The sequence below is a fragment of the Oratosquilla oratoria genome, chromosome 1 (genome assembly GCF_046742065.1).
Source record: "Oratosquilla oratoria isolate Oo_2021 chromosome 1, ASM4674206v1, whole genome shotgun sequence".
In the NCBI taxonomy this organism is placed as follows: domain Eukaryota; kingdom Metazoa; phylum Arthropoda; class Malacostraca; order Stomatopoda; family Squillidae; genus Oratosquilla; species Oratosquilla oratoria.
In genome coordinates, this window is record NC_134777.1 from 117,923,731 (window position 1) to 117,938,730 (window position 15,000).

The following is a 15,000-nucleotide window of genomic DNA, read 5'->3' on the forward strand; positions in this document are numbered from 1 at the left end:
CCACCCACTCATAATAAGAGATCAATTCCTACTGGATGCAAGATACAATCCTGCACATTTAACCCACTTGTAACTGTCACATGCAAACTTTTGCTGATGTCCTGTTGTTGCTCCCATTGTGTGTGTGTGTGTGTGTGTGTGTATGTGTATGTGTGTGTGTGTTCATATATATGTGTGTGTGTTTGTATTTACCTAGTTGTATTTTACGGGAAGGGAAGCTATGCTTGTGGTGTCCTGTCTCTGTATCTCACAGTATCTAAATTGGTCTTAAATTCATGTAGGGTTTTTGCACACACTATCATTTTGTCCATTGTGTATGATTCATTATGGTCTTGGATCACATGTTGGACTCATGATCAACAGCTCTTTCCCTCCCGGAAGAGAGCTCAGAGTTCATATACGACTGATCTATGGGTAATGCTGTGACCTTACACACGCACACACACACACACACACACACACACACACACACACACACACACACACACACACACACACACACACACACACACACACATATGTACATGTATTTACCTAGTTGTATTATATGGGAAGGGAGCTATGTATCTCGCAACATCTAGTTTATTCTTAAATTCACATATAGTGTTTGCACACAATATTGTTTCGTCCAATTTGTTCCAGACATCCACCACTCTGTGTGGAAAGCTGTGTTTGCATGTATTTGTATATATTTATATTTATATATATATATATATATATATATATATATATATATATATATATATATATATATATATATATATATATATATATGTATATATATATATATATATATATATATATATATATATACAGGGTGTCCCAAAATAATGTATACACTCTTTGATTTTAAATAGCTAATAATTTTTTTTTTCTATTTCAGATTTGATTTTGGAGTAAGAATGGCAGATACTGGGCTTACGTTCGAGCAAAAAAATTTTGTTCTGAAAACATTCTGGAAATGTGAAAATAAAGCTGAAGTGGCAAGACGCTTTACGCGTGAGTTCCACAGAGATGCCCCAACACGCGTCACCATTTCACAAATTGTAGATAACTTTGAGAATCATGGGACCATCCAGTGCATGAGAAAAAAACATTCAGGACGAAAAAGAACATCGACAAGCCCAACTAAAGAGCAAGATGTTATTGCTAATGTTCAAAATTCCCCACGAAAATCTGTTCGTCAACTGTCACGTGAAGCAGGCATGACAAAATCAAGCGTCCATCGCATTTTGAAACGTGCGCAATGGAAAAGTTTTATTCCAGCGCTAGTTCGTGCTATCAACGAAGATGAACAACAAGGTGAACAACAACCTTGAAAAGGAAAAGGGGTTTTTGGAGGGCAACTAGGGTAAGCTTAAAATTTTGTTGACAGTGGGTATTAAAGGAATTAGTTGGGGTAAGATAGTAAACATGGCCATATTTTGTTCAATTGTGTTCGTTCCTTGTATGAAGGCTGCTTTCAAAATTTTTCTACAGATATTGTCACTGTAACAAGTGAAATTTTGTACTAATAAAGGCTTTGTTCTCACATGATGTTTATTTCAATAGACTTGTTGGCAACTGTCACTTTCATACATACATATACATATATATATATATGTATATATATATATATATATATATGTATATATATATATATATATATGTATATATATATATATATCTATATATATATATACATGTATATACATATATATACGTATATATATATACACACACACACGTACATACATACATACATACATACATACATACATACATACATACATACATTGTATATCTAATGACCTGCTTTATTTTCCAGACATGCATGATGTAGCTTTATTATCTCCATGAAGTGAAAGAATAGCAGTCACAGTTTGTCAGGATACAGGATAAAGAGAGGACAACCAATCTCCTCACTGTATTGGAATTCCTATGACAAAAAATACAGCTGAAATACTTTGAGGTATGTGAAACTGGCTTAAAAACACTTCAACTAACTCTACACACAAACACACATTAGAGAGTAGGAGACAGGATCTGACGAGCGTTGCTCTTTTTCTGTATACTACAATTAGGTGAATATAATTAGGTAAATATACATACGCACACCGCCCCCACACAGAGTGAAGGATATAAGCAACCAAACTGGTCCCCAGCATGGTAGATAAACCATATAAGGAAAAATTAGTAACACTAGGTCTGCAAACTTTGAAAGATTGATGAGAAAGAGCTGATATGATTACAATATTCAGGTCACTAAAGGGGATAGATTGCATTGACAAAAGAAATCTCTTGATTAAAGATGTGAGGGGTTTAACAGGTTGTGAAGAAATGCAGTTTTCCATATAGATGTATAAAAATGTAGATTAGCTTAGAAGGTGATATAGCTCAAGCTCAAACAATATGAGTTCAAATCTATATGATAATTGGAAATCAAGGATATAGATTAAGTTAGAACTGTACATGAATTTGAGTCTAGGTTTAATAAAAGAATAGAGAATAGGATGTGGGACCTAACGAGTGTCGCTCCTTTCCTGTATACTACAATTAGGTAAATACACACACACATGCGCACACGCACACACGACTCGGTGGCGCGATTGATAAAGTCCCCGACTGTCACTACGGCGGTCCGGGTTCGAATCCTGGCCAGGGCTGAAATAATTTACAGAATCATGAAAGGCATAGAAATTATTGATAGAGAGGATCTAATAAAATGGGATGAAAGAAACACAAGAGGACACAAAGAAAATCAAGAAAGACAGCTATAGAAATCTGAAAAGGAATAGCTTTCCTCACAGAGTAATAGACATTTGGAACAAGTTAGATGAGAAAGTAGTGTGTGCAAAAACAATACATGAATTTAAAAATAGTTTAGATAAAATGAGATATAAAGACGGGACACCACGAGCATAGCTCCACTACCTGTAAAATACAGCTAGGTAAATACATACACACATACACTCACAATGGGATGATAGAAATACAAGAGGACACGGAAAGAAAATCAAGAAAGACAGCTATAGAAGAGATCTGAAAAAGAACAGTTTCCTCACAGAGTAATTGACAGTTGGAACAAGTTAGATGAGAAAGTAGTGTATGCAAAAACAATACATGAATTTCAAAATAGTTTAGATAAAATGAGATATGAAGACGGGACACCACGAGCATAGCTCCCCTTCCCGTAAAATACAACTAGGTAAATACACACACACAAATCAAGAAAGACAATTATAGAAGAGACCTGAAAAAGAATGGCTTTCCCTACAGGATAATAGACATTTGGAACAGGTTAGATGAGAATGTGGTGTGTGCAAAAATGATACACGAATTTAAAAACAGTCTAGATAAAACGAGATATGGAGACGGGACACCATGATCATAGCTCCCCTTCCTGTAAAATACAACTAAGTAAATACACACACATACATACATACATACATATACCAAGGCTTTTTCCCCCCTACAAGGGAGGTAGCCAAAAAGGAAAAGGCATAAAATCATTCCCACCCATTCCATCCCTGAATACACTCCACACTCCTCCATCCTCCCTCTTATCTTAGCACCTCCCGGATGACGGGTCATCCCTGCACCTTGTCCACTGCCCTGGGTCAGAAGCAGTGTCGCAAGACACAGCACATCCACAGCAAGGCCGCTTCATTAAATCGGCGACTCCCCCTCTCCGTCCCCCCATGCATAAAAGGAGAAGACAGGGAGAAATCCCTTCGGGCTGCGTCAAATTTTGCTCACACATACTACCTCACCCCCCATCCCCCCACCCATTCCACCTCATGCATCACAAACTCATCCATATACAACCATTCTCCATTCACCCGTCTTCTGTCCTCTCCCATCCTTCCTCAACAGACATTCCCCTCTTCCCCAAAGCCCCCTTCACCCCATCCATCCACCTCATCCTAGGATGTCCCCTCATGTTCACTCCCTCCACATCTGCCTTCCATACCTCTTTTACTAGTCTTTCTTCACTCATTCTTTCCATGTGTCCAAACCATCCTAATACTCTTTCATCAACCCTATCTCCCAACTCCCTTTCCACCCCTGTCCTCCTCCTCACCCCCTCATTTCTCACTCTATCTAGCCTAGTAACCCCCATCATACTTCTCAGACACCTCATCTCAAACACATTCAAACTCCTTCTCTCTTCCTCTCTTATGTTCCATGTTTCTGCTCCATACAGTGCTGTTGGCACAATCACTCCTTCATACAGTCTCCTCTTAGTATCCATTCCCAAATGTCTATTCCTCATTACACTTTTTAATCCACCAAGGCATTTACTCGCTTCTCTCAATCTACATTCTACCTCCACCTTCACTCCACCTTTTCCTGCCACATTCGCACCCAAGTATCTAAAACTATCCACTTCCTCCAGTCACTCTCCCTTAATGCTCACTTCTAGTCTACTGCCACTTTCACCCCTTGTACATCTCATCACCTTACTTTTACCCACACACAGAAAGAAATAAGGGACCAAATAAAAAACGTAGACATCAGAAAGTCTCATGGGCAAGATGGAATTGCAAACTGTATATTGAGAGAGTGTATAGATGAACTAACGGACAAAATACACGAGATAATTGACTTCTCATTTGAAGAAGGAAAAGTACCACATAATTGAAAAAATGCAAATATTGTACCAATATACAAAGGAGACAAAGAAAATCCAACAAACTATAGACCGGTATCCCTTATAAGCACAGCACTAAAAATATACCAAAAAGTTATTGGGAATGAATGGATTAAACACTTGGAAGAGAACAAAATACTAAATCCTAAACAATTTGGTTTTAGAAATGGAAGATCATGTACCACAAACTTAATATGCTTTTACTCAAGATTAATAGAAATAATACAAGAAAGAGACGGATGGGCAGATTGTGCTTTCTTGGACTTAAAAAAAAGGCTTTTGACAAAGTACCACACAAAAAGCTACTAAGAAAAATTGAAATGATAGGTGGAATATAAGGCAAGTTATTGGAATGGATGAGAGATTTCTTAAATGGGAGAAAAAGGAGGGTGGTACTTAGAGACAAGAACTCAAATTGGGAAGAAATGATAAGTGGAGTCCCACAAGGCTCTGTATTGGCTCCGATAATGTTTGCTATTTATATAAATGACATGGATGAAGGTGTGGAATGTTATATGAACCTTTTGCAGATGATGCAAAACTACTAAAGAAAGTAAGTACAGAGGAAGAATGCAAATCTTTTCAAGAAGACCAGGACAAAGTCTGGAAATGAAGTCAGAAGTGTGAAGTGAACTTCAACATTAAGAAATGTAGCATAATGGAATTTGGAAAAAGCAAAAATAGAATATTGGGTCAATATATATAAGTTGAACTATGCACTTTTCTAGGACTCCTATGAGGGACTTTTGTAGAATGAATGATTCCTTTCTACCCTAGCTGATGGTATAGAAGACACAGGTACCAAGGAAATTGATTTCCTTCTCCTTATCCTTTTAATTATTTTTTAACTCCCATTTTGATTACGTAGACTTCCTTGGAAATATGACTACTGGGCTCATAACCATGGAGATAGTAAAACAATGAGGAACAAGTCATATGGATAAATAAATACATATCTAATATACTGTGTATGTACATATGTATGTATTTGTATTTATATATATATATATATATATATATATATATATATATATATGATGTGCTTGAGTTACAGCAGAGTTCTATTGGTATGCCACATCACAAACTGATTTTTGGCATAGGTCAGAACCAGCCTATATAAGCACCTTTCATGGTAATTTCTTTCCTTTTATTGATGTACTGTCATCAGAAGAGTCTGCCTTATGCGTGGGAGCCATAATGGACAAAAAAAAAAAGAACAAATGAATAAATAAATAAATAAATAAATAGATGATAAATGAAAGTATGAATGGTAAGTGGCACACAACTTTCAGTCTATCATTGCATGAGACATATTCCTCCAATGCACTTACTAACTAGTTCTTTCTATAAAAAAGAAAAATGTAAGAAAACAGCAAAAAGAAATGTACAGAGAAAAGCTCTACCAGCATCATTGTAAACCAAGACTCCCTGTACATATATATATATATATATATATATATATATATATATATATATATATATATATATATATATATATATATATATATATATATATATATATATATACCGTATATATATATAAAGTGCCGCCCCAGAGCAAAGTTCTCAGTAACCCCCCCTTCCCCTATCACCCCTTCCCATTGCCACCATTCCTTAATGCCTATTATAGCTACTGGCTTGTGAAATAAACAGGTTTTAAAAATGTTATTTAATGTTCCTATTGCAGAAAGGATAAGGGAAAAATATTTCATATTCTGTTGATTCTAACAGAAAAATCATATATTGTGGTAAAATATTCGGGGCTCCTTTGACCTTTTTTATTATAATTATTTTGTCAGCCTTGTGGGTGACATCCAGACTAGAATTACCACTCCCCCTAAATGTGCTGCCCCAGGGCATATGCCCTCTTGCCCCCCCATGTGAGGGGCCTGTATATATATATATATATATATATATATATATATATTTATATATATATATATATATATATATATATATATTTATGTGACCATACTAAAGTACCATAACACACACAAATTCTTGAAGTCATAGACACAAAAAATATACACAGACTACATCCACACACATGCACACTCAATGGCACAGTGGTAGCATTTGCAGCTGCCACTACAGCAGTCTGGGTTCAAATCCTGCCCAAGGTTGAAATAATTTCATTATTACTGTGCTGCGAGTTGTTACTCCAACTCTTGTGGGTTGTGAGGTGTGTGTGTGTGTGTGTGTGTGTGTGCGCGTGAGTGTGTGTGTGTGTGTGTGTGTGTGTGAGTGAGAGTGAGTGAGGTCACAGCATTACCCATAGATCGTCATATATGAGCTCCGAGCTCTCTTCCTGAAGGGTAATAGCTGTCGATCACAAGTCCAACATGTAATTCAAGACCGTGGTGAATCACACATACACACACACATTTATAGATAATGTATCCGTATATTTACTCATTAAGTTCATATGAGTCATATAACTGGGTAATTTAAATATGTATGTGTATACATATATATATATATGCAAATTTTAAGCTGAAGTTAATTTTGAAGTATATTCTTTATTAGGAAGTGTTTATATATGAAAACTTTAATGTGCATTGTGGTTGTACATTTTTTACATTAGAATTATGTATATGTATATCTGTACATATGTTGTCATTTGTACATGTGTATATATGTATATATGCATGGGTATTTACATAAACATATCTATGTATATATGTACATGTATGTATTTATGTATGTTTTAGCAGTAATACCTAAGTATTATTCATATATGCATTACCTCTGATTAATACATATATGTATTTCTCAACAATATATCTGTGTATATTACAAAATTTTACAACAATTCTAATGCGATATTTAAATTTCATTATATACCTTTGCAACAGTTTGATACACACACAGAATGAAGTGAATTTCAACATTAAGAAATGTAGTATAATGGAATTTGGAAAAAGCAAAAATAGAATCTCGGGTCAATATAAAATTGGTACAAAGGAAGTTATAAAAGTAAACTCAGAAAGGGACCTAGGAGTAATTATCTCAAACGACATGACACCAGACAAACATGTTAACAAAATAGTTGGAGAAACTTATAACTTGATAAGATCAATGAAAGTGGCCTTTGACTACATGGATGAGGAAATGGTAAAGAAGATACTAGTTACACTGGTAAGACCAAAATTGGAGTATGCAGCATCTCTATGGATACCCACTACCAAAAAAAACATAAAGAAACTGGAAAGAATTCAAAGAGAAATGACAAAGTTGGCACCAACACTTTGCAATTTGACATACAAACAAAGATTGGACAAACTAAACTTCAACCCAAGAACAGAGAAGAGAAAGAGGTGGTTTGATAACCATCTACAGAATTATGAAAGGGATGGAAATCCTTGATAGGGATGGAAATCCTTGATAGGGATGGCCTACTAAAATGGGACAGAAGAAATACAAAAGAAGAGATCTAAAAAAAAAAAAAAAAAAAAAACAGCTTTCCACACAAGTAATAGATACATGGAAAAAACTGAAAGAGGAATGCTAAAACTATACATGATTTTAAGAAAAAACTGGATGCAGAAAGATACAACTGTGAGTTGCTATGAGCATCGCTCTCCTCCTGCAAAATACAACTAGGTAAATACACACAAAATTGTCATTACAAAGATTGTCTAAACTGGAACTACCAACCCTAGAACAAAGAAGAGAAAGAGATCTATTGGCCATTTACAGAATCATGAAAGGCATGAAAATCCTTGACAGAGAAGACTTATTAAAGTGGGATAAAAGAAAAACAAAGAGGACATGAAAAGAAGCTCAAAAAGGATAGTTATAGAAGAGATCGAAAAAAAAAAAATCCACAGAGAGTGGTGGATGTCTAGAACAAATTGGATGAAACAATAGTGTGTGCATACAAGAATTTAAGAACAAACTAGATGCTGAGAGATACAAAGACGGGTCATTAAGAGCATAGCTCCCCTTCCCGTATAATACAACTAGGTAAATACACACCAGTGAGCTGTCAACAACTGTCAACTAGAATTCTGTAAGCTGCTGAATAAGACAAATATTCTCAACAGTGTAAGGAAAGCAAGAGGCCTGGGTTGTATTGAGTGGTAGGGGGAGTACTTATGGTTGCTCAAAATGATCTCTGTGCAGTGTTGAACATGTCTATTGTGAGAAAATGCAAGGGAACCAAGGCAGACGAGGAGAAAACAGTGACGAGTTTGATTCGAATGTTGACCTAAATGCAAAGCCCTCTGGAGGCGCTATACCAAAAATAAATGTAAATAGAGGCTTTGAAACCCCAAGAGGGGATTGGTAGATTGTACGGTGATAACCTAATTTCTGGCATTGGTAAGTAAGAAAAAAGAAATTTGAGTAGAATCATGGACATGGAAAGGGAGATAAATTTTAATAGACACTAATGGGAAAGAGAATTCATGGAATTAAGGAAAGAGATTGTGATTCTAAGGAAAGACTACTTTGAAGTCAGTAGAGAGATATGTGAACTAAAGAATAAAAATTCTGAAATAAATAACTAGTTAAGGGGATTAAAAAAGAACTAATAGAAAATGAAAAGATGAAAAATAATGAAACTATCAATAGTAAGAATTTAAAAAAGTTGTGAATTACAAAATACAAGAAATGACTAAGAACTGAAGAAATCTTAGGTGAGGAAAATTTGTAGAAAATTAAGAAATGGAATGAAAACAGAAAACGAAGAAATAGTTTTTAAAGAAATAGTACAACAACAGATGCAGGAAAATGCAAAGGACACAATTATTCAAGTAATAAAAAGCAAAAACAAAAAAAAAAAAAAAAAAAATTGGGTCCGGGATATGGTGGATAGAAAAAAGTTTATTGTAGTATATAGGCTAAAAGAAAAATATGGTTTGATTAGGTACTTAAGAGAAAAAGCAGAAAAAAATGGCAAACAAAATTGTCGGAGAATCTTACAACTTGCTAAGATCAATAAAGGTGGCTTTTACCTATTTAGATGAAGAAATTGTTAAAAGAATACTAGTTACACTAATAAGGCCTAGACTAGTATGCTGTGACACTATGGCCACCCAGTACCAAAAAGAATATAAAGAAAATTGAACGAATCCAGAGAATAGCCATGAAAATGGCTCCAACACTTTCAAACCTGTCATATGAGGAGAGACTGGGTAAATTGAAATTACCAACTTTGGAACAAAGAAGAGAAAAAGGTGATCTGCTGACCATTTACAGAATCATGGAAAGCACAGAAGTCCTTGACAGAGAGGACTTACTAAATTGGGATAAGAGAAATACAAGGGGACATTATAAGAAACTCAAAAAAGATAGTTATAAAAGAGACTTGAAAAAAAAAAGTTTTCCACACAGAGTGGTGGATATCTGGAAGAAACTGGACAAAATAATGTGTGCAAAAACTGTACATGAATTTAAGAGCAAACTAGACACTATGAGATACATAGATGGGACACCATGAGGATAGCTCCCCTTCCCGTAAGATACAACTAGGTAAATATATACAAACACACACACATGCACACGCAAGAGGACATGGAAGGAAACTAAGCTCAAAAAGGACAGTTATAGAAGAGATCTGAAGAAGAACAGCTTTTCCCACAGAGTGATGGATGTATGGAACACACTTTATGAAACAATAGTGGGTGCAAAAACATTACATGAAGTTAAGGACAAATTAGACATTGCAAGATACAGAGATGGGACACAACGAGCATAGCTCAGCTTCCTGTAAGATACAACTAGGTATATAAACACACATTCTATATAGATACATATGTGGAATAGCTTAGGTGATAGAGCCTAACCTCAAGCAAAACATTAGTTCAAATCTAAATATGATAAATGAAAATCAAGGATATAAATTGAGTTGAAACTGTACATGAATTTGAGGTTGGATATGATAAAAACTGGAGAATAGGAGACAGAACATAACGAATATTGCTTCCTTCCTGTATACTAAAAATGAGTAAATAGAACTTGGTAAATGAATAAATACACACACACTCACATATATATATATATATATACAGTATATATATATATATATATATACAGTAATATATATATATATATAATATATATATATATAATATATATATATATATATATATATATATGATATATATATATATGATATATATATATATATATATATATATGATATATATATAATATATATGTATATATATCTGATATATATATATATATAATATATACATATATATATATATATATATATATATATATATATATATATATATTTAAGGATCAGCAACGGATACATGCATGATGTGGTTCAGCAAGACATTTGTCAGAGAGAATAATTTCCCTGTGGTACATCTATGATCAACACCCTCATCTCCATCTGGAGGGATGGGCTGACACTTGGACCTAAGATTTCTATATTATGCCACTCCTCCATTTCCTCCTACTTTCTAAATATGTATATATATATATATATATATATATATATATATAATATATATATATATATATATATATATATATATAACAGATGACCCACTTTCGGAGAAGAATAAGCAAAGATATAGAGATCTGTATATTTCGATCACTTACTGTGATCCTCTTCAGCAGATATATATATATCATATCTGCTGAAGAGGTTCACAGTAAGTGATCGAAATATACAGATCTCTATATCTTCGCTTATTCTTCTCCGAAAGTGGGTCATCAGTATTATTTTACAAATGTGGTACGACATATCTTTGTTGTGATATATATATATATATATATATATATATATATACATATATATATATTTATATATATAGGTATATGTATATGTACATGTATATATATATATATGTATATATGCATATGTCTGTGTTTGGACACTTGCATATAGGCACCAACATGTGAAGCCTGCCCAAGGAGCTGCTGCTGGAGAACCGGACACAAAACCAAGAAGCATTATCACATCAACAGCAATATGATCAAGCATGAACCTCCCACACAAAGTCCATGTAAGATTCTCCACTACAGCCCTGAAGGCCTGGTACCTAGTCTCCAGAATAGACCTAAAAACTCTCCATAATTCCTTCACTTCCTTCTGAGCTATCTTCACTACTTTTTTTCATATATAGAGGTCATTACTCTGACATCTGCCTTTCCGCACGTTGCTGGTGGCATCAAACCCATCTTGGATCCCTACGATGTCAACTGTGCACAAAACCCATGAATTACTCATATTGATCCAATAACATGTATGCAATTCTTGGAGCCATCTTATACATGTTACAAATGTCAATCAGTACACAAGGAACTGAACCTTCAGCTAGCACACACCTACACCTACACCCAGAAACACTCCAAACGCAAAAGTGACATTTGAATTTTAACAAAAATAGATATTAATAGCATTACAAAGAAACACACAGAACTGTAACTCCTACATAGACACACCTTACAGGAAACCAAGCTAACACCTCAAATTACACTACCACAGTCACTGAATACGCTACAATCAAGGAAGACAAAGCTCAGCACAAAGACTGATACCACTGATACACAACAGCACATCTTTTTCTGACAAAACAAAAGAAACTGAATTATGACAGACACTCCAACAGAAATTGCAATCCAAGAAAAAAAATCATAAACATCTATATAACACTCCACATCAATTCCTATGGATGCTCTTCCCAGTTGCAACATGACAATGACCAAACAAATTACATACTGGCAGGTGACATTTATGCACACTACCTAATATGATTGCACACACAAATAGTAGATAAAAAAAAAAAATACTAGAACAACTCCCTATCCTAAACTCCCACTAAACGCTCCACAAGACAGCTTCCCAAACACAAACAACAAGCAACTTTTCCAGACATAACAATGTGCTTACTTTCACACCAAACATATTCAGTGTGGGAAACCATCCATGATCTTCCCTTACATCACTACTCTATAAAGATGACCTAAGAACTTGAAGAAAAAGTCAGGTCTGCATTAGAATATATATATATATATATATATATATATATATATATATATATATATATATAATATACATATATACATATATAATTTCCATCTTAAAACCAAACTTAAGAAATTCTTTCAAAATGCAAATTGGGAACAATTCTACACTGAAGAGACAAAAGTGGAAGAGAAATGGATGATTTTGATGGAAATCAATAATGAAGGAGTGAATAAATACATACCAAGACAGAAACAAGAGGTGCACATTAAGTGCTGGTTTAACAGAAGATGCAGTGAGGTGGAAGATAGAAGAGATAAAGCTTGAAAAAGATGGAGAAAAGTAAAAAAAACCTGGAAATGGCAAATATATATCAACCATAGAAATGAATATGTAAAAGTGTGCAAAGAGGAAAAAAGAAACTATAAAAAAGACAAAGAAAAAATGTAAAGATCAACCCAAACTATTCTATAGATATGTGAATAGTAAACTTAAAAATAAACAGGAAATGGTAAAATTACACCACAGAAATACAGAATACACAGAAGATCTAGAAATGGCTGAAGTCATGAACAATCACTTCAAGTTGGTTTTCACTAGAGAAAAAGTACAGCATTGGGATGAAGGAAGTGAAGTGCGATCTCCCCCCATGAGGGAAATAACAATAACACAAAAAGAAATAATGGATCAATTAACAAACCTTGACATTAGGAAATCACATGGCCCAGACAGAATTGCAAATTGGATACTAAAAGAATGTAAAGAAGAACTAATGGACAAAATATACAACATAATAAGTTGCTCCCTCAAAGAAGGAAAAATACCAAAGGACTGGAAAAATGCCAATGTTGTACCAATATATAAAGGAAGAAACAAAGGAGAACCAAAAAATTACAGACTGGTCTCCCGTACAAGCACTGTAACCAAAATTTGTGAAAAGAGGATCAAGAATAAATGGATAAAACACCTGGAAAAAACAATATAATAAACTTGAGACAATTTGGATTCAGACAGTGAAGATCATGTGCTACAAATTTAATTTGTTTCTACACAAGACTAATATAGTACAAGAAGGGGATGGATGGGCTGATTGTGCTTTCCTAGACTTACTAAAAGCCTTCAACAAAGTACCACACAAATATTTAAAAAATTGGAAAACATAGGAGGGATACAAGGTAAATTACTAAACTGGAAGGAGGATTTCTTACATGGTAGAAAAATGAGAGTAGTGCTCAGAGAAAAGTGTTCAGGTTGGGAGGAGGTAATTAGTGGAGTTCCACAGGGATCAGTATTGGTTCCAATAATGTTTACTATTTATGTGAATGACATGAAGATGTGGAATGTTACATGAGCTTCTTTGTGGACAATGCTAAATTGTTGAGGAAAGTGAAAATAAACAGATTGTGAATCACTACAGAGAGATCTAAACAAGGTTTGGAAATGGAGTCAGAAGCGGAAAGTAGACTTTAACATTAAGAAATGTAGCATAATGGAGTTTGGAAAAAGTAAAAAAGAATATCAGGACAATATATAATTTGAACAAAAAAAGTGAAGAAAGTGGGATCTGAAAAAGACCTGGGAGTAATTATCTCAAATGACCTGTCCCCTGATAAACAAATAAACAAGTGTTGGAGATTTGTACAACTTGTTAAAATCAATAAAGGTGGCTTTTACCTATTTAGATGAAGAAATGTTTTAAAAGAATATTAGTCACACTAATAAGGCCTAGACTGGAGTATGCTGTGACACTATGGTCACCCAGTACTAAAAAGAATATAAAGAAAATTGAAAGGATCCAGAGAGCAACCACTAATATGGCCCTGGCATTTTCAAACCTGTTATATGAGGAGAGACTGGTAAATTGAAATTACTGACTTTGGAACAAAGAAGAGAAAGAGGTGACCTACTGACCATCTACAGAATCATGAAAGGCACAGAAGTCCTTGATAGAGAGGACTTGTTAATTTGAGAATAAGAGAAATATAAGAGGACATGAAAAAAACTCAAAAAGGATAGTTACAGAGGAGACCTGAAAAAAAAAACAGTTTTCCACATAAAGTGGTAGAGATCTGGAACAAACTGGACAAAATAATAGTGTATGCAAAAACCATACATGAATTTAAGAGCAAACTAGACACTGTGAGATACAAAATGGGATATGACTAGCATAGCTCCCCTTCCTGTAAGATACAACTAGGTAAATACACACACACACATATGCACTCATACATATGTACCTGTGCATACACACACCCAATTACTCTGCAAATAAAATAAATAGATTGTATATGTATTAAACTGTATTATTGTATGTAAATACTTTTCAAAACTTATATATGTGAAGGAGGATATAATAAAGAAATATATGGTTAGTTATAAAAATGTATCATGTATCAGTAAGTGTAGGAAGTGTGCTGTTATTATCAGGTATTGAAAC

At 34.3% G+C, this 15,000-nt stretch overlaps 2 protein-coding genes across 2 annotated transcripts in view; one reads left to right on the forward strand and one right to left on the reverse strand.

The window, feature by feature from the left end:
• The window catches only part of Glut1 (Glucose transporter 1), a 490,886-nt gene that overhangs the window by 32,638 nt on the left and 443,248 nt on the right, over nt 1–15,000 (reverse strand). The window lies entirely within an intron of this gene.
• LOC143025561 (uncharacterized) overlaps nt 746–15,000 on the forward strand; it is a 25,472-nt gene continuing 11,217 nt past the window's right edge. The window contains exons 1-2 of the mRNA XM_076185446.1: nt 746–1,351; nt 1,808–1,951. The gene's annotated coding sequence lies outside the window, so the exon portion shown is untranslated. The remainder of the gene's footprint in view (nt 1,352–1,807; nt 1,952–15,000) is intronic.